Here is a 20,069-nt window from a genome sequence, read left to right on the forward strand (position 1 = left end):
CCTGTGCCTGGCCAGGCCCTGACATCGAGGCACCAACCTCCACACAGGAGGTAAAGAGACCACTTGGCAGATCAATGGAAGAAGGAGTCGTCAACGGCTCTCCTCCGCCAGGTGTCGATCACCCCCGGCCTCCCTGGGCGCTGGCTCCACCCCCCTGCTGGGTGTCTGGACTCCCTCATTCCGGACCTCCCGACCTCCAGGCGCGAGGGTCCGGACATCAAAGGGGACCAGACCTATAACTGGGGCAGCTCCAGACCAGGAAGGCAGTTGTATCCTGGAGTCGAGAGACACCGAGAAGAACTCATCCTTGACGGACTGCTGGCGCTGCCGCAGCCCTGCCCTGTGAACCCTTCGTCTTGGCCTGCTGGCGCTGCTGCGGCCCACCCTCGTGAAGCCATCATCTTGGCCTGCTGGCGCTGCCGCGGTCCTCTGCAACGTGAACTACCACCTTGGCCTGCTGGCGCTGCCGCGGCCCTCTGCAACGTGAGCCATCGCCTTGGCCTGCTGGCGCTGCCGCGGCCCTCTGCCACTTGAACCATCGCCTTGGCCTGCTGGCGCTGCCGCGGCCCCTTCGTTGTAGACCTTCATCCTAGCCGGCTGGCGCTGCCGCGGCCCGACCTTGCAGACTCCTAAGCTCGAGGATTGTGAGCTTCTCTCTTGCCACCCCCTGTACCGATCCGGTACCAAGACTGTCCCGCTACCCCTTTCCCTACAGAGACTAGAATTGAGGGGACCTTCGAGTCCTGAATCCCCTGTATCGCTGATAACCATGCCTTACGAACCCTATATAAAGAGTGTTGATCTCATCCTTGTGTGGTGTCTATCTGTGGGGGGGAAGTGACTTGTCTGTACGATCGCTGGAGACGGCCCTCCTCGGAGGCCTCTCCCCCAGTACTCGGCCGACCCTCCGGGTCCCCGTCTAACAAAGTGTTTTATTAAAAGCAGGAGGACAGTGCAGCGTAAGCAACTCAGGACTGATGCAATGGGGACATAGGGGTGCGCATGTGTCATAGGGCACAGAAGGCTCAGGGGAGGTGGCAGGGGGACACTGAAGAAAGACACAGGGTGGGGGTACATGGAAGCAACACAAGGAAGGTGGAAGAGGGCGGATGCAACATGAGGTAAGGGAGAATCAACACAGAGGGCACAAGTGGGGTGACTAACAACAGGCATAGAATAGGAGTGCACGGGTGGAAGGATCGTAACAGGGGGAAGGGAAAAGTACATGGGGTACAGAGAGCAACACTATGCAGGAGAGAGAGTGCACGAAACACATGGACAAATAGTAACACCTGGAAGCAGTGAATAGGAAGCAGGAGCAGCCTGCACTCACCTCTCCTGGGCTGCTGTATATCTTCACCCCACCCACACTGCTTTCTCCCTCCACTGACAAGTCTGCTTGCTGGCATGGGTTAGTGGTAGCGTACCATGGACCGGACTACACTTTAATCTTTCGTTGCGTTGCTTTTGTTTTCAGTCACTTCCATGAAGCAGCATTTTGGTGCAGCCTTATTGGTGGTACTTCGGTGGCAGCTACATATTTGAGAGGGTGTATTAGAAGCTACAGAGCTGCCAACTTCTTGAGCAGGGAACCAGTTCGAGTGTCAGCTCTATCCCGTGCCTACAAAAAAGATGCCAATAAATTAAACAATGGAAACAAAATTACAAATGCTGATCATATTGGGAATTTTTTCCTAGTATGATCAGCATGTGTCATTTTGTTTCCATTGTTTAAGTTGTTCTGATGGCATATTTCCAATCCAATGTCTGGGCATCAGCTCTCCCACATGTACTAAGAAACCCACAGCTGTGTTTGTGCTCGGAAGGGGAGGGCTCCTATTGCGAGGAGGGAGGGGAAAGTTAGAAATAGACTCAGCGATGGAAAGTAAAGATAAGGGGGCCGTAATATAAATGCTGTCCAAAACATGAAGCCTGGCGTCCGTGTAGCGGACATTAATACACAAACGGAGGGAAAACAAACTAAAAAAGAGTGCCTCAGGAATTAAAATATATTTTAAAAAAGTGTAACACCACAGTAACCAGGGCAGTCACCTGGGAGGGACCAAATAAACAAAAGGCGGGAGTAATTAAGCTCATCCATCAAACAAAATCAAGCATTTAAGAAGGGCACTACCACAAGCCAACTGAAAATATGGGAGGTTCTTGAACTGCATACACCAGATACAGCATGCCTTGCCGAGCAGCGCATGCAGGCTGCGTCAGGCTCGACCTAAAAGGTCTGAAGCTTTTCATGCAATTCTGACACCTGATTAAGAAAGCCATATTTGCATGCCTCGTGGTGACTTACACAAGTGGAAATGATGAAACGCCTGAAAGAAGCAGTACCCTCAAATGTTGCCTACAATGGTAGCGGGCCCATGTTTGATGAGAATCTGACTAGAACACTGGAATTCATAACTTATTAGGCATTTACAAAACAGAGGAAAGAAAGATGTGAAAATTATCTCTAAAGTTCCTAACTATCTGCAATGCAGGGAACCCGTACACCTAGAGAATGGATAAACAGGCACCAGAAATATTAGAAAGAAGCATACACTTAGATATGCAAATTCTACGCCTAACCAGATGCCTTGGATGAATGAACCTGGTACTGAGATCGAGATCTTCTTCATGCATAGGCCAGGACAAGTGCAGGGTGGCACAGAAGTTTATGGGCCAGGGATAAAAAATATTGAATGGGGCCCCCACAACCAAGTTTGCTCAGGATATAGGGCAGGTTATGTCATCGTTTACAGTTATATTTCTATTCTTCAGCTGTTTCTGCCCTCAACCGCAGGCCTTATTTCTTTCCCATGGCCCCTTTCTTTTTGGCCATCATCTACAGCTTTCCCTGACATATCTGTCTCTTTTCTGCACATCTTACAATTAACACTCTCTACCTCCCCTCTATGCTTCTTTTTCTCGACCATTTACCTCTACCTTTGTCCCTACGCCTCTCCACTCCCATCTTTACCAATTTGCTCTCTACTCTAATGCTCACATGTATGCTGGCCATCTTGCAAGCACCTATTCTTTGACAGCCAAATTACTTTTCCAAATGTAGGATTTATATTAAGATCCCCCCCACATTCACACACACTTATGGTAGTGTACCCAAGTGGTGTAGCACAAAAATTATGATAATCCAATGAAGGCCAATTCAAATATACAGGAGTCTCAGTATGTACAAAAACCAGTTTGTGCAGCAAGGCACAGAATGTTTGTTTAAAACAGAAGTGGCAGTGACACACTGCAATGTAACCTGCACACATTCTGCCTGATGCCCTCTGCAGGGAAGGTCGCCCCAAACGTGCTTCACCAAGCCCTACAAAACATTATTAAAATAAGAAACAAAACCCGTTGTGAGCCAAAAGTCGAATATCTATTTAATGCAAAAATAGTGAATAGCACAGCAAATAATCGAGACAATACTTCAACTGACAAGAAATCTCTCCCACAAAACAGCCAGGGGCAGCGTGTAATGCTAAAATGCGAGCAAAATTGAAAAGTTTATATATTTTTCCCCTCTATACTGTCGGAAAAAACTTATCTAACGTGCAGGATCTTTTCATAGAGATAATGCAACATGTCTTGGAAGCAGCGATACAATATATGAATACAAGGCTGATTTAATGAATTTCTTAAACTCACCCTTTAATTGCCAATATTGAATGCAAGGCTGCGCTTTACTACGAGATGCAGGAAATGTGCAAATGTACTACTTCTAATAAAATGGTTTCTATGGCCTACTAGAGCCATGAAACTTAGCAGGTGTATTAGGGCTGAAGGGCACTCCTGACTAATGAGAAAAAGACATTCATACTTGATTATAAAACATATTATGATACACAGGTGCAGGGAAACAGTCATGGTAAAGTAATAGAAATACAAGATTATGTTTTAAAACATCTCTTTCTGATGGCTAAATTCATAACTTTCAGGCCTTTTGTTTCCTAGTTTAATTGCGAGCAGTAAATCAAGTGCAGGCCTGTTTTGAGCAAGGCCCAGGGAAATCAGCCCCACCATCCCCCCATTGTGATGGTATGGACCAGAATATTCAGATAGTTACAACTTATTTGTGAATGGAGGGGCACTGGTGTGAGAAAACACAAAATTTTGTAAAATAACCAAACTTTTTGTAGTTTCAAAAGAGAGGGGAGAGTGTGTGTATGCATTTTTGTTTGTGCTTATCTAAAAATTACTGATGAAACTCGACAGACAACTCATGATTCCCGACTGAAGTCAGCTGTACCCAACTATTCATCAGAAAATACATTTATTTTGGGGCTGTGACACTCCAAACACCCCCCCTGAAACAACGCCCCTGGTCATCTTACATTATTAGAATACATTTACATTGATCAAAAGGTCATGTTGGTATCAGCATTGTATTGATTGACCATTAAGAATGCGGAACTTTATTGGCGTGAAGCAACGCAAGCCCTAATTACAACGTGATTTTATCGGTGACTGGAGTTATAGTTCAAAACAGGGGGGCATATTAGCAAGAACCTCGTTAAAATTATCGCAGTCCTGCACATCTAACCTGGGCTTTTATTGGAATTCTATAACGCATATTAGCAAGCCCATTATCGCCGTTTTAGCGTCAGTTTCCTGCCGCTAAAACTGTGATAATTTTAACAAGGTTCTTGCTAATATGCCCCGTGATTATTAAAACCGTCCTGAAGACCGCACCTTTGGATTTTGCTAAGAGACATTTCACCTGCTAGAGTCAGGCAGGACATATTCAAGAAAAAAGCAGCATAATTAGACAAAAGTAACTCTATTAGTTATTCCCCATCCCATACATTAGAACTTGAGATAGTTTTGTATTACAGCACTCCAGAATTACAATTCCAGGTGTGGTATCACAGGTGTGGTTTACCTGCTCATTTGCTTTGAGGAGCTTAGCTTTGTGGCTCTATCTGTGCCCTGGAGTTACTGAGAGTTGTCTTTTTCCCGTCAATTTCTTTTTAATTGATGTTAACCTCCTTCCAATGTTGCAAATAAAGATTATTAGACCTTAGCTGAAGTGAGAGGCTCTGCCAAAATGTTGTCAACGTGCATCCTTGCTCCATGACAGCAGACTGATGATTTATTTGCTTCACATATTTTCACAAGGAGTGCTTGGAGCTCATCATGAAATCTGTGAAAGAACTGGAACTTAAACTGGGACAATACAAGACAAGTGAAGACTGCTTACTATGGGGTCCCGAGTTGAGTGGCAGACAATATTATGGCAGAACAGCCTTTTTTCTTTTCTTTTTTTTAGTTTTATACAGTGCGAACTCGATCTGAATGTATCAGAGCGCTTTACATGAGCACCAGTTGCGTTACAGATGGACACATTCATTATGTTAGGCACGGGGAGATAAAGTGATTTGCCCAGATTAACGGGATGTTTAGCAACCTTGCAGAGACTCAAACCCAGTTCCCAGCTTCGAGGTCGACTGCTCTAGCCGCTAGGCCACATCTCATGGGCACCTCAGAGGGACATGGTGTAAAACTGGAGGAAATAACTAGTGTTTATTTATGTATGTATTTATTATGTAGTGTAATCTTTACTTCTTTGCATTTCACAGCGCAGTACAATGTCTAGTAATCAAATTAGTGCCAAAAGCAGACTTAGAAATTAACTCCAGAGTGATGTAGAATGCATTTGTGACATTTGGATCGAGAGGTATTGAACAGAAACATTAGTAGTGATTTACAAAGTTTTTATGATAGGCGCTAGTAGCATTCAGTGGAACAATTTAGGAAGTTTTGGCTTCTCCAACAAGTAGCTCAAAAGGTATTGGTATCTCTCCAGCTACCTAAACGTAGTGCGCCTCCATGCAGCCAAGCCTTCTACTTTAGAAGTTTTTGCTTGGCTAAATTAATCATATGTGTACCAAAATTGCAAAGCATGTATTCAAGACTAAAATGTCTGTATTTTCAGTACTCATAAGCTGATGTTTGGAGAACAATGGTTGCCTTTCCAAAATATACTTGAAGCTGATATTTGAGTGATTAATCATGCAGTCTTGGGGAGACCTATTACTCATATTATTACCTTGGTGCTAGGGGCCCTGCAGCTATGGCTGAAATGCAACAACCATGCAGAGGCATTCCACATTGGCAAAGCCATTTTAACATTTCTGTTGGCAACCTTGGCTGATGCACTGAGGTGATCACTGCTGGCAATCTTGCATAGGGTGCACACTAATGTACTGTGTGGTCACTGTTCCTAAACTATTAATAATAGTAGCTTGGAATGATTTGCATTATGCATAAGTAGCTCTTTTTACAGCGAAAGTTAGAGAGCACAAACCCTTTACAAAGGCAAGAATGAAGAGCCAGTAGGATAAGTTGAAGGGCAAGATTATAAGCACAAGAGAATGATACCTGACTGATAACTTAATTATTAGATTTCTATAAAATTTGGAGAAATATAAATGAGTGTAGTTAGACTGATAGTAGTTGCAGTCATAAGTTAAAACAATCCAGGAGGAAGTCAATGATAAATAGCACCCACGCTTAAATGTGTTTAAACTCTAATTATTAAACGGCTGGGAACGGATCTGCGCACTGGACGATGGTGGGGGTGGGGGGGCAGGGGGGATTGGGGATCCGGGAGTTGGGGTTGGTGGGGGAGTTTGAGGGGGGAAGGTTATACTATCATTGCAACAATGCATATCCTTTAATGCCGCTACAGATTAACCCACGATTACACTGTCCTTTGAAGACACAACGAAGGGGGCGCTGCTTTGTTCGCATTGAACTGATACCGCATGTACTCTGTATGTTTGTCTATTTATGTTGCACTAAATAAAATACTTTAAACTTAAACTCTAATTATTAGGAGTAGCTGAGTTAGCAGACAGGACAAGTACACTCTGGAACAGTGGGATTCAGAGAGATCTTTTGCTTTTGGACCACAGTTTGCATGAACTTTATAGATGATACCAGCAGACATCATGGTGCATATCTTGTGTTACACAACAGCCATTTTACGAACGTGGAATACATCTGCATATTTTTCTACTGGTGCTCTGTGCTTAAAGTATCATTTGCCTCCGATTTTCTTGATGCAGTTGATACAGAGAGAGTAAGCACTGCAGAACCCTGAGCTGCCATTAGTTCACTCACATGCTCACAGGCCAAGGATGCCTTGATCCCCTTCTGCTCACCTATGCCTCTATGAACTACCAGCATTGACCTAATTTGGGATAGTAGGTGTAGTGTCTTCTCCAGCCTGGACACCCATCAATGACCATGCCTCACGCGGAGCTTTGTATTACACATCTTTATTCATCTGTGTGTAACTGCAAACTCAACTGAAATTAACATACCAAAACAAGCTTTCATTACATTCCGCTCTAACACCAACATCACAGGTCTATGGAGATCACGAGGAGCCAATAGGCTTCTGTCATAAAACTCACAAGACGCTACAGTATGCATACTAGCATTACCATTCTCAGGGCTGCGAGTCAAGGTGGCTGCCTTGCTAGGTACATCAAAGGGAGGTTTCCCAATCCACCATGGCAGCCATCAGGTGCAATCCTTTTTAACAATTTTTTGTAGGTGTGCTGAGGCTATTTAAATGTCTCAGAACCATACCACAATGTCTTGCCTATTGCATCATGGCTTCCTATGCATAGTCATAATCCCACATTCCATCCATCTATCGCCCTATCTCTCTGCTGCTGGGCGTGGCCTAAGTTTGGGAGAAACTGGTTAATAAACAGCTGACCTCTTACATTGAACAGCAGGGCTTTCTGCATCCATCCCAATCTGGATTTCATGCTTCATATAGCACTGAGTCTGCCTTGGTGGAAATTACGGAGGTCATCCGTGAGACGTTAGATGCTGGGGGCAGAGCAGTTTTGGTCCTTTTAGACCTACCTGCCACCTTTGATACTGTCCCACACGCTCTTCTCCTGGCTCGTTTAAAGAAGCTAGGTATCGCTGGTGCCGCATGGGCATGGTTAAAGTCCTTCCTTGACAGCAGAACCCAGCAAGTTTGGATCCCTCCTTTTGCATCCACCATCCAAGCTGTGCAAACAGGGGTTCCTCAGGGATCCATACTGAGCCCTCTGTTATTTAACCTGTATATGACCCCTCTAATCCAGCTAGCCGAGGATCTCGACGCTAAAGTGGTAGCTTATGCTGATGACACCCAGCTGTTATTTACCTGGAAAAAGCACAAGTCTGCTACTTCTCACGTCAGAACCTTCCTGTCTGCCGTATTCAACTGATTTACATCGGCCCAGTTGAAATGCAATGAAGATAAAACAGAGATACTGTTCTTTGGGGAATTTCTTCTGTTGTTTTTGCATGACTGCTGGCCTGCTGATGCCCCTCAACCATCCCCTTTGGGTCTTCCAGTGAAAAACCTTGGGATCTGGTTTGACGAAAAACTCAGCTTTGTCAATCAGATCAGTAAATTGACAGTTTCGGCATCTTGAAGCTTCTTAGAAAATGTTTGCCCTTGTTGCCTCTCCCCGCCAAAGAAACAGTAGTCCGAGCCTTGGTCATCTCATGTCTTGATTATACTAATGCATTGTATGTAAGTCTCCCGGGCTATCTAATGGATAAGATGCAGGTCGTGCAGAATGCCGCTGTGCGGCTGCTGCTGGACTTCCATAAAACACATTAGCGTGAGGCAACATCTACGTAACTTGCATTGGCTGCAGATTAAAGCTAGGGTCTTGTTCAAGGCCTTAGTTACAGCCCATGCAGCGCTCTACAAGTATGCCCAGCGTATCTGAGGAAACAATTCTCGTTTTATGTCCCGGGCAGACTCTTGTGCTCCTTGAACACGTGCCTGGCCTCCATACCCAGAATCCATCTGAAAAGAAAGGGGGGCAGCTCTTTGTCCTATCTGGCAGCTAAGTCGTGGAACTCCCTTTCCCCTGGAGCTCCGTAGCCTTCAAAACCCTACTCAATTCAGGAAAAAACTCAAAACTTTCCTATTCAATTAAGCTTTTTTCCTTTCTGCCTCTATCGCTGTTTACTGTTTTCACGTTTTGTTTTCTGGGCTTGCGCGGGACACTCTTCTGAGTAGCTGTGTGTGTTGTAAATCAACAATAACAGACCAACTGAATATCCAGTTAATACCATCCTGGCTGACAGCAGCCTTCTAGCCCTCTGCCCTTGGTTATACTCCCTCACTGAGAAATGTTTCTCTATACTGCAAGAATGCACTCTATAAGCAATGCAACCACAGTACCGAAACTGCCCTCATCGCCGCCACCGATGACATCAGGGCCCTGCTGGACAATGGTGAAACCGCGGCCCTCATCCTCCTGGACCTATCAGCCGCCTTTGACATTGTCTGCCACCGCACCCTATGCACACGCCTCCACAACGCAGGGATCCGAGACAAGGCTCTGGAATGGACCTCCTCCTTCCTCTCCGGCAGAACCCAGAGCATCCGCCTCCCCCCCTTCCGTTCCAAAGCATCCGAGATCATCTGCAGCGTACCCCAAGGATCATCCCTCAGCCGAACATTGTTTAACATCTACATGGCACCACTCGCCCACATCGCCCGACTGCACAACCTCAACATCATCTCTTACGCCGACGACACCTAGCTGATCCTCTACCTCACCAAGGACCCCCTCACCGCCAAAACCAACCTCCATGAAGAATTGAAAGCCGTCGCCGAATGGATGAAGAACATCCGTCTGAAGATGAACTCGGACAAAACGGAGGTCCTCATTCTCCGTCACGCCCCCTCAGCCTGGGACGACTCCTGGTGGCCTACCGCACTGGGAGCAGCACCAACTCCCACGACCACGCACACAACCTGGGGTTTATCCTCAACTCAACACTCTCCATGGCTAAGCAAGTCAATGCTGTCTCATCATCCTGCTTCAACACCCTCTGCATGCTCTGCAAGATCTACAGGTGGATCCCCTCTGAAATAAGAAGAACGGTCACCCCCTCACCAAATGCGATGCAGCGCGCGCAACGAAATTCCTTTTATTTATTTTTATGTTTACTTACCTGTTAAGGTCCAGATTCCATACATTACTACCCCCACCCTGCCCCTCCCCCTCCCCACGTCACCGCCCGGCCGGTAATCCCACTACCAGCCGTGGCTGGGCCCATATCACGCGATCTAGATTTTGATGCCTGGGGGCAGTAGCGGCCGGTGGTGGGAGGAGCAGGGTGTGGGGGTAGGAAACTACGGCATACGGCCAAATAGAAGTAAGTAAACAAATAAATAAATAAAACAATGTCATTGCGTGTGCTGCAGTGCATTGTCAAATGTGATGCAGCGCACGCAACAAAATTAGTTTTATTTATTTATTTGTTTATTTACCTCCGTTGGGCCGTATTTCATAGCTTACTACCTCCCACCCCGCTCCACCATCCGCCCACAGCACTCCCACCACCGGCCGCTGCTGCCTGGAGGTCACAACGTCTGTTACTGAAAATATAATAAACCTACATTTAACCAAAACTCACATTTAAATATCCGATACGTGCTAATCCATTCTCTATTAACTTAAAATATAATAACTATAGAAAAGAATAAATAATACATGCAGAGTGTGGGAAAGGTTTTTTTAAGATGCCAAATGTGTACTTATATATTTAATATTGCACATCTGAGGAGCAGTTTTCATGTTCTTGCACTCTCCCTTCTACTTCGAGAAGCAATTTTATTGGGACTATGTTTACCTGCAAGTGTCACAGTTTAAGTGCCAAGTTCAGCCAGTGCATTAACCTAGAAAACTATCGTACAGTGATTAGAACCTGTGGCCTACCAGGTTACACACAGATGACTGAAGTTGAAGCCCAACCTCCTATCACATTTGGGAATATAAAAATAAAATCAAAATACACTTCTCTGGGTTAGTTTATTTATTTATAAAGTTTTATATAGCACGAACAAGATCCCGAGGGATATCAGAGCGCTTTACAATAGGATGGAATACATCATCGTGCAACAATTTCCTTTTATTACATGAAACCAACTGGAAATGGGATCAGTTTTCTTCTTAGCATACACATTTTAAGGCCACAACACTCGTTATGTGATCGATGTGTCTGTCCCAATTGAATGGACAAGGTTTTTGAGGGGTTTTCCAGGTACTTACTCTATACAATCATCATCACTACATTGGAGTAGTTTAAGTTTAGTTTTAATTCACAAAGGGTTCAAAAGTGCTTAAAGGGGGCCCCAACTGATACAGTTTCACCAGGAGTGCTCCTAATAACCTTATTTAATTCTGGTTTTGTGTACGTGCGTGTACTTGCTTATGTAAAAATCTTGGAGCAAGTGAAAATGTATTTGCTATTTTTTACTTCACAAAGAAAATATTTTTTTCCAATGAACAAGTCCATTCCCCTACGCCCACATAAATTTTCCATGTTTATCTCCACCTTGTAAATAGTTTTACTCTTGTCCTTGGGAGAAGTACTTGTCCAACCGTTTCTAGAGTAGTTTGTGAATATCCACAGTCGTATGCCCATTCTCAAAGTGTAAATTTACCTACATAAAAATCCTATATGTGGGTGCATTTTTTAGTCTGGGTTAGTTAAGATCTCTTTGATGTTACTAAAATTATATATATCTAATATGCTTACCCATAAGGGTTTTCAACCATTCAACATTCATTGCAGTGTTGCTGTGTCATTCACATTTGTTATCCTCTCACTACAGCATACAGCACGGGGCAGCGGGTCAGCCTACTCCAGCCATTGGCTAACTTCACTGTGAGTGATGGCATTATGCCTTCTCACAAGAAGCACATCCATCACAAAGTAGTTCCCTTCACTGACAGGGACTACTACTGCAATGTGCTTTTTGAGACCACAAAATGTTTTTGCATTTAGCCGTTTTTTTTTCCAAGTCACGAGAGTTCCACAGTTTCCCCAACAATAGAGGGCCATATTATCAAGCAAGGGCGATACATTATCACCGCTTTTATCGGCAGTTTCCTGCCACTAAAGCAGCGATAATGTGCTTGATAATATGCCCTTGTGAATTCCCATAGAAGCCCATGTTAACACCAGAACCTGCGAGCGCAATTTTTGCATTTGGGATTCATCATCCCAAATGCAAAAATCGGTAATTGCTAATTCGCTAAATTGCGAGGAATTACATTTAAGGAATCTCTATTTGAGATTCCTTAAATGCAATTCATCAACCATTTTTAAATTGCTAATTCGCAATTTCGGGCCGCTATTTACCGAGAGGTCAGACCACTCGGTAAATAGCAAAAACTTAGAAAAATGCTTTTAAAAGCATTTTTCTAAGTTGCATGTTGCACACACACATGTCCCTTGGACATGTGTGTGCGCAACACCTGTTTCAATTTGCATTTAAGGGGTGCTACAGGGTGTCCTTTGGACACCCCTGGCACCCTTTAAATCGCTATCTTATTTGCGAGTAGCAAATTGCTAATCGCAAATAAGGAATACTCCCCATTCATTCCTATGGGCCTTTTGGCCCATAGGAATGAATGTGTTCCTTATTTGTGATTAGCAATTTGCTACTCGCAAATAAGGAATGTGTAGGAATCCCTATTTATTTAGCAATTCCTATATGAATACCGTTTTGCGAGTCCTTAATAACGATTCGCTATGAATCGCTATTAGGGGCTCGCAAAACGGCCCGTTGATGAATAAGGCTGATAGATTTTCCCTCTATCTCCAGTTCTGCAGCATCTCGACATGCCAGGATTGGTAATGGAATAAAAGAGGCGCAGAGAGAGTCGACAGAACATGTGATACCGTTATGCTCGCCTTCTATTTACGTCAGCATTTACTCAATATAGTTTCACAATCTATGACATTTAAGTAAGTACATTGTGAATCATCTGTGACAAAAACATAGAGGCTCCACACTTAATCTCGGCTGATAAGAAATGCTCTGCAGAAGCGAGTGTCTGCTGTTTATGTTTTTACATTTCTCGTTTTCAAAAAGTACAAGAGAAGTTCAAGTTCAGTTTTCTAAAGTTGAATGACAAGAGCACATCTCCTGGGACATTAACCTCCGGGGGCAGCTTGCGAAAAGTAAGAATTGCACTGTGCAGTGGTTGAAGGAGGCTTTTGTGGGACAGGTTTATGCGACAAAATAAAAGGCTAGCGTTTGCATGCTGGACGATGGGAGTTACAAATAGTTGCCACGCGTGACAAGAAAATAGGAAAATGCATTGAAAAGCTCCAGATATAGTGGATAAGGTTTTAGTCATAGAGGGGCATATTACCAACAACTAGCGATATTTATCGCTAAATGCGCTTAGCGTCTTTTTTTTTATCGCTGCCTATCGCTGGATATTTTAGCGGAAAAAACATGCTATTAGCAACCTTTTTCTCCATAGCGCTAAAATATCCACCGATAGTGGTGTAATGCGAGAATATCGCTGAGAATATAGCGATATTCTCGCATTAGCGACAAAATACTCTTAGCCATGTTATCCACCTCCCATTGGATAACATGGCTAAGAACTGGTCAGAGCAGGCGTTAATTTTTGGCGATAGCAGGAATATTTCCATCGCTACGCCAGCCTTGTGAATAGGCGATAGCGACGTTATCGACTGCTTTCAGTCGCTAACGGGTTGGGTACGCCCACTTTGCGGCCCCAAACCGCTCGCTATCGCCTTCAAGCTGTCACTAACTGCTGTTAGCGACAGCTTGATAATAGGGCGATAGAATTTTCGCCGCTTCGTGGCCGAAAACGGCCGCTAAACCGGCAAAAAGTGCCTATCGCCCCCTTGATAATATGCCCCAGAGTTTTAGTGCATCATGGCCACATACAAATAATCCTTGTGCGACGGGCAAATGTTGAGCTATCTTTGCAGGACTTTGGCATTACAAAAAGGCATCCAGAGTGGCTTATAGCATGTTTTGTATAGGGAGGAGCACCATGTCAAGTACGGTACCCCAAAGGAGGAGCAAAATGTGGTCTACTACAAAGGTGGTCTTCACCGTTTGTGTCCCTTAAAAGTGCACAGTTCAATGTACAAGAAGAGTTTCAAGGAATGTCTCTGGGTCCCCTTTGGGGTGTAAGCAAGGCAGAACTGGCCGTACCGGGCACCAGGCATTTCCCTGGTGGGTCGGAGGGGTCGGGGCCGGTTTTGTGCCAGTGGGGGCCGGTTTTGTCACTGGGGGCTGGTTTTGCAGTAGTGCTGCAATATTGGCCCCCTGTAAATTAAGCGTTAGCGGTGCTTCTTGATGGCACACCCCCTTCATCCCCGTCGCTCCCAGGCCCGGTTCAGCAGAAATCTGCCAGGGCTGGTTTCTATTCCCACTCCTGCCCTGGGTGTGAGAGGGCAGTTGTGCACTGCACAATCCCTGAAGGTTGGGAAAGAGTGAATTGCATCCTTTTGCAGTTTGCCCATGGTGCCGCTGACTCAGCTAGGCAACGAGCATATGGCATGCAGCTGGATCAGCTGCAATGAAGCATCCACCTGCCCTTTGAGTGTGGCTGCCCCCATTCCCTAGAGGATGGGTGAAGACTGGTATTGCTCCCATCCTAGTACATATCCACAGCACTCGTCAAATGGCCAGTTGCCTCAATGCATATCCCCAAACATCAGCAGCTTACAGTGCCGCTCTGTAGCTGCAACTGTGCAGTGCACTTTTCATAATTCTATGCAAGAAGGAGAAATGTACCAAACACAGACACTTGCACCAGCCACTTACATTGGCAGAGTGTTTTCTATGTAAAAGTCTACCAGACAGCTTAGCTGTCTGTTTTTCTAAAGACATCTTGGAGACCTTCATAAATCTTCCCTGGGAATGCATTCCACCCATTGCATTGACTTTGAGGTTTGTAACTTGCATTTTCAGGCTTTCTCTTTGCTGGCTTTATTTGTTTTAGGCTGTCCAGGGTGAGTTTGTCCCTCCCAAGAAGCAAAGCCTTTTCACAACAGCTCCCCTTGCATTCTTCCATGAGGGCTCCTTTCTTTAAACAGGCTTGTACATCTTGTACTTATCTTTTCACATTTGCGGTGTATTCAAAGACAGAGGTCAAATATCATGGTCTGTCTTCCGAGGGAGCTTTGTGTTTACTTTTCTTTCTCGGACTTCAAATTGAGAATATTTATGTGGCAATCTTGCTGGATACTGGGGGTAGGAAAGCTTTTTTTATTGCAATCATTATTTAAATGAACTGTGCAAGTATTTCAGAACATAGAAATATGAACGCAAAAATGAAGAACTGTTTTGGGAATAAATACTTTAATATGATTGAAACCAATCAATACGCTAGGTGATGCCATTTCCACACATTATTATTTGTACGCTGTATAGTTCTATTAGTAAAACTATGTCTGTGCAAATGTAATGTCATTTCAATTTACGATGTATTGTATGTAATGGCAGTGTGCTACCACACCATGCATACTCCACTCTATGCCACTCTACTCCACTCTTCACAACTCCACGCCACTGCACTCTACTCTAAACCACTCCATGCTACTGCAATCTACATCACTGAACTCTGCCCCCCGGGCATGCTACACTACTGCACTCTACACCACTGCACTCTTAGCCATTGCATGTTACGCTACTCCAGTGTAGACTACTCCAATCTACTCTGCAAAACTCCTCTCTATGCCACCCTGCAACACTGCACTCTAAGCCCCTACTATCTATGCCAATCTACTGTACCCCACTCTAATCTACTCTACACCACTTTACTCTCGAAGCCGCTCAACGCCACTGCACTTCAGACTGCACTAATCCTGGGCACATATGCAAAATTTGTACTAATTCCACGTAGTATATTATCAAAACTGTGCTTAATCAAGTAGCATAGCAGCTAAATGAACAACATCCTCAGATGCTTTGAAAAAGCAATTTTACATGCTTAAATACATATAACCAATTCACAAAAGTGAACTTTTACAATGAAAACCTTAGGCAATGAGAGAGATGATGATTTTGGGATCCCCCCTAACCTAGGGGGAGGACCAAGCAGATACCTTGAACACAAAGAGCATAAACAAAAAGCACATTTTGTTGAACTTCAGTGGCTGTCCCATCCTCTTAGGACCATCCGAATCACAGTTATTGGCAAAAAAACAATCCCAACCAAAGGCCCTGCAAAGCATTATGGGACGAGATTAGCAGTGGGCAGTGAATATTATAGTATCCAATATCAAAATAATTCTACAAAGAGCTGCTGTTCAACTGGTGGTTACTAGATGTCCCTCAGGAGTCAAATGGAAATGCTTGATGAAAGGGTTTCAATGGTTTTGCATTTGACTTGTGAGGGACATCTAGTAACGACTAGTGGAACTGCAGCTTGATGTAAGAATAATTTCAATGCTTTGCATTTGACTCGTGAGGGACATCTAGTAACGACTAGGGGCCATATTATCAAGAACAGGCGATAAAATTATCGCCGCTTTATCGGCAGGAAACTGCCGCTAAAGCGGCGATAATGGGCTTGATAATAGGCCCTTGTGAATTCCCATAGCAGCTCAGGTTCTGGTGTTAACCTGGGCTGCTATGGGAATTCACAAGGTCCTATTATCAAGCCCATTATCGCCGCTTTAGCGGCAGTTTCCTGGCGATAATGTTATCGCCTGTTCTTGATAATATGCCCCTAGGTGAACTGCAGCTCTTTGTAGAGTTATTTTGATATTGGATACTATAATATTCAATGCCCACTGCTAATCTCGGGGTTAGGGAGGATCTCAAAATCATCACCTCTCTCACTGCTTGCTAATTTTTCAGTTTCACTTTTGTGAAAGTACTATAGGCACTTTAACATATAAAGATAGAGATATTTATTTTATCATAAAAGGCACTGTGCAGAATGCCATTTGCAATTATTTTGCCATTTTTTCACAGTGCAGGCAAGTACACAGTATCAACAGCTACGCTACAGAGACTACCTGTACTAGAGAAGTTCAAAGTATACTACGTGAAGCTACGTGTAATGCTGCTATGCAAACTACGCCCAGGCCTACCCTGCACCACTTCACTCTATGCCACATCACTCTACTCTGAAACAATCTACTCTACACACTGCACTCTACACTACTCTACTCCACTCTGTGCCACTCCACTCTATGCCACTGCACTTTACAGCACTCTACTCTAAATCACTGCACTCTACACCAATGCACTCTACGTCACTAAACTCTACACCAATGCACTCTACTCTGCACCACTGTACTCTATGCATCTCTACGTCAATTCACTCTACACCGTTGTAAATCATAGCACTCTATGGCTCTCTACTCTGCAAACCTTCTATCTCCGCCAATGCACTCTATGTCACTCTACTCTGCATCACTGCACTCTACACCACTGCATTCTACACCAATGCACTCTATGCCATTGTACCCTGCACCACTGCACTCTACGCTGATGCAGTCTACATTACTCTGCAACACTATACGCCAATGCACTTTACATCCATCCACTCTATGCCACTTCACACCACTGAACTCTACTCTATGCCACTCCACTCTACCCACTGCACTCTACTCTGCACCACTGTATTTAGTAACACTGCATTCTATTCCACTCTACTGAACACCACTCTACTCTACACCACTGCACTCTATGCCACTCTACACCACTGCACCCTACGCCACTGAACTCTACGCTATTCTACTCTGCACTACTGCATTCTATGCCAATGTAGACTACACCACTGCACTCTACCCCCCTCTACTCTTCATTGCTCAAAGCCACTGGACTCTGCTACACTCCACTCTACGCCACTGCAGTCTGCAGCAGTTTAATCTAGTCTGCACCACTCTACTCTGCATCACTGTATGCCACTGCACTCTGTGCCACTCTACTCTGCACCACTGCACTCTATGCCACTGCACTCTACGCCACTCTACTCTGCACCACTCTACTCTACACTACTGCATTCTGCACCACTGCATTCTACTATGAAATACTCTAATCCATGACACTGCCATGTACACCGCTGAATTCTATGGTGCTGCACTGTACACCACTTCACTGTGCGCCACTATACTTTGCAACATTCTACGGCAATGCTCTCTGCCCCAGTCCACTCTACTCCAATGTACACCACTCTATGCAAATCCACTCTATGCCACTCTAAAACACGACACTCTAAGCCACTCCACTCTACAACACTGTACTCCACACTTTGCCATTCCACTCTACAACACTCCACATCACTCTGCTCTACACCACTGTTTTCCATGTTGAACAGCAGCTACACTGGTGAACAACGCGGCTAAAACACATTAGTAAAGCCAATAGCTATTGCATAGGTGAGACCTATTGTCTTTGCCAATGCGTGTTCATACTATAGCCCATGTAAGGCAAAGCCTCACTAAGGCAAACATGTATACCTTGGATAGCTCACCCATATTCTCCACCAGTACCAGAGGACTGGAACGAACCCAACGACTTTGTGTCAGGAAAGAGAATACACAATCTCATCTGCTCCACTGTTCTATTCCAACATAACTGGCTCAGCACTGCCAGACACATCCAATTTAAAATGATATGCTTTATACATTATGCTTTCTGCATAGTCACTCATTTACATCCAGCAATTCTCCCTCTGTGCTCTGGTTCACAACATAAGATCATTAATCAAAAGGCTTTTTAGACTGTACAAAAGTTCTGAAAGTTAGAGATAAAAGCCTTTTCTTGAGCTTGGATAGCTTCAGGCAATCCTTGTGGTTGTATATCCATTCCACGAGAGTCATCTTTTGCCCTCCTGGTGCTTCAAGACTGAGCTGCTGGCCACAGACCAGGCTTTGTTTTCAGCTTTGACTGCACTCTCGTTCAGAGCAATGTAGACATAATGTGTGTACAGATATGCTTAACAAAATAAATGTATTTAATAGCATAGCCTGCTACACTAAAATCTCTTAGTAAAAAACATCTAGCCAGTAGCGGCTGCTATTGGGGAGTCGTGTTGGGGCAAGTGGGGGATGGGAGGGTGTTAATAAAAAGAAAAGGGGGGGGAAACACTTACCTTCCCGGCGGCTTGCTCTCCTGCGTCATCTTCGTCCACGACATGACGCACGTAGGAACAGGAAGCACCCTCCCCAAAGCCAATCAAAACACTGCAATACAGCATTGTGATTGGTCTGAGTGCCGTGGTTTGGCGCTCAGATGGGGAATGGGAGCCTGGGCATGCTCCTCACCAGGACGTATACCACATCCTGGTGGGGAAAATGCAAAGTGTGCATGGCTGTTTGGCTGGCGCAAAATGGCCGGCCAAACAGTCATGCACACTTTAGAGTGTGGCCTTCACTCTTTCTCCTGCTCTGCGGCCAGCACAGCCCCGCCTCGCGCTCACCTTTAAAGCGCACGACAATAGCGAAAAATAAAATGATAATAACATTGTTATTATCATTTTATTTTTCTTGTTGGGCGATGTTCCTCCGCCTTAGCGGAGTAGCCGCCACTGCCTCTAACTTGATTGAAATGTATTAAATATCAGTAGATGACCATGAGTAGTGGAGGGATGAAACCAAGAGAGCTGTGGATGGTGGCCTAAGGACTGGAGCGGTCGACCTTGAAGCTGGAAAACCAGGTTTGAATCTCGACAGGGATGTTCAACATTTTGTGATTCTGGGCAAATCACGTAATCTCCCCGTGCCTAACAAAATGAATATGTCCGTCTATAACACAACTGGAGCTCATTAAAGCCTCTGATACCTTTGGGTCTAGTTCGCACTATATTAAACTCCTCCTTCCCCCCCAAAAAAAAGAACATTTGAAGAGGGGAAAGCATATAGTCACCTGCAGCAACCATTGCGATAGAATCTTGAGTGTACCATTAGGTTACGGTTTAAAAGCACTTTAAAGTCTCGTCCTGTCACCTATAAACGACTGAGGCACATTAGCCGTGGTGGTGCAGTGGGACTGGGCAGCCTTTTCAGCCGCGGCCGGCAGTGGGAGTACCTGCAGGGCGGTGACGTGGGGAGGGGGAGGGGCGGGGTGGGGGGTAGTAATGTATGGATTACGGAGTTTTACAGGTAAGTAAACATTTAAATAAATAAAACGAATTTTGTTGCACGCACTGCATCGCATTTGTGGATGCAGTGCACTCAACGAAATTTGTTTTATTTATTTAAATGTTTACTTACCTGGTAAACTCCTTAAT

The sequence above is a fragment of the Lissotriton helveticus genome, chromosome 1_1, assembly GCF_964261635.1.
Source record: "Lissotriton helveticus chromosome 1_1, aLisHel1.1, whole genome shotgun sequence".
Taxonomy (NCBI): domain Eukaryota; kingdom Metazoa; phylum Chordata; class Amphibia; order Caudata; family Salamandridae; genus Lissotriton; species Lissotriton helveticus.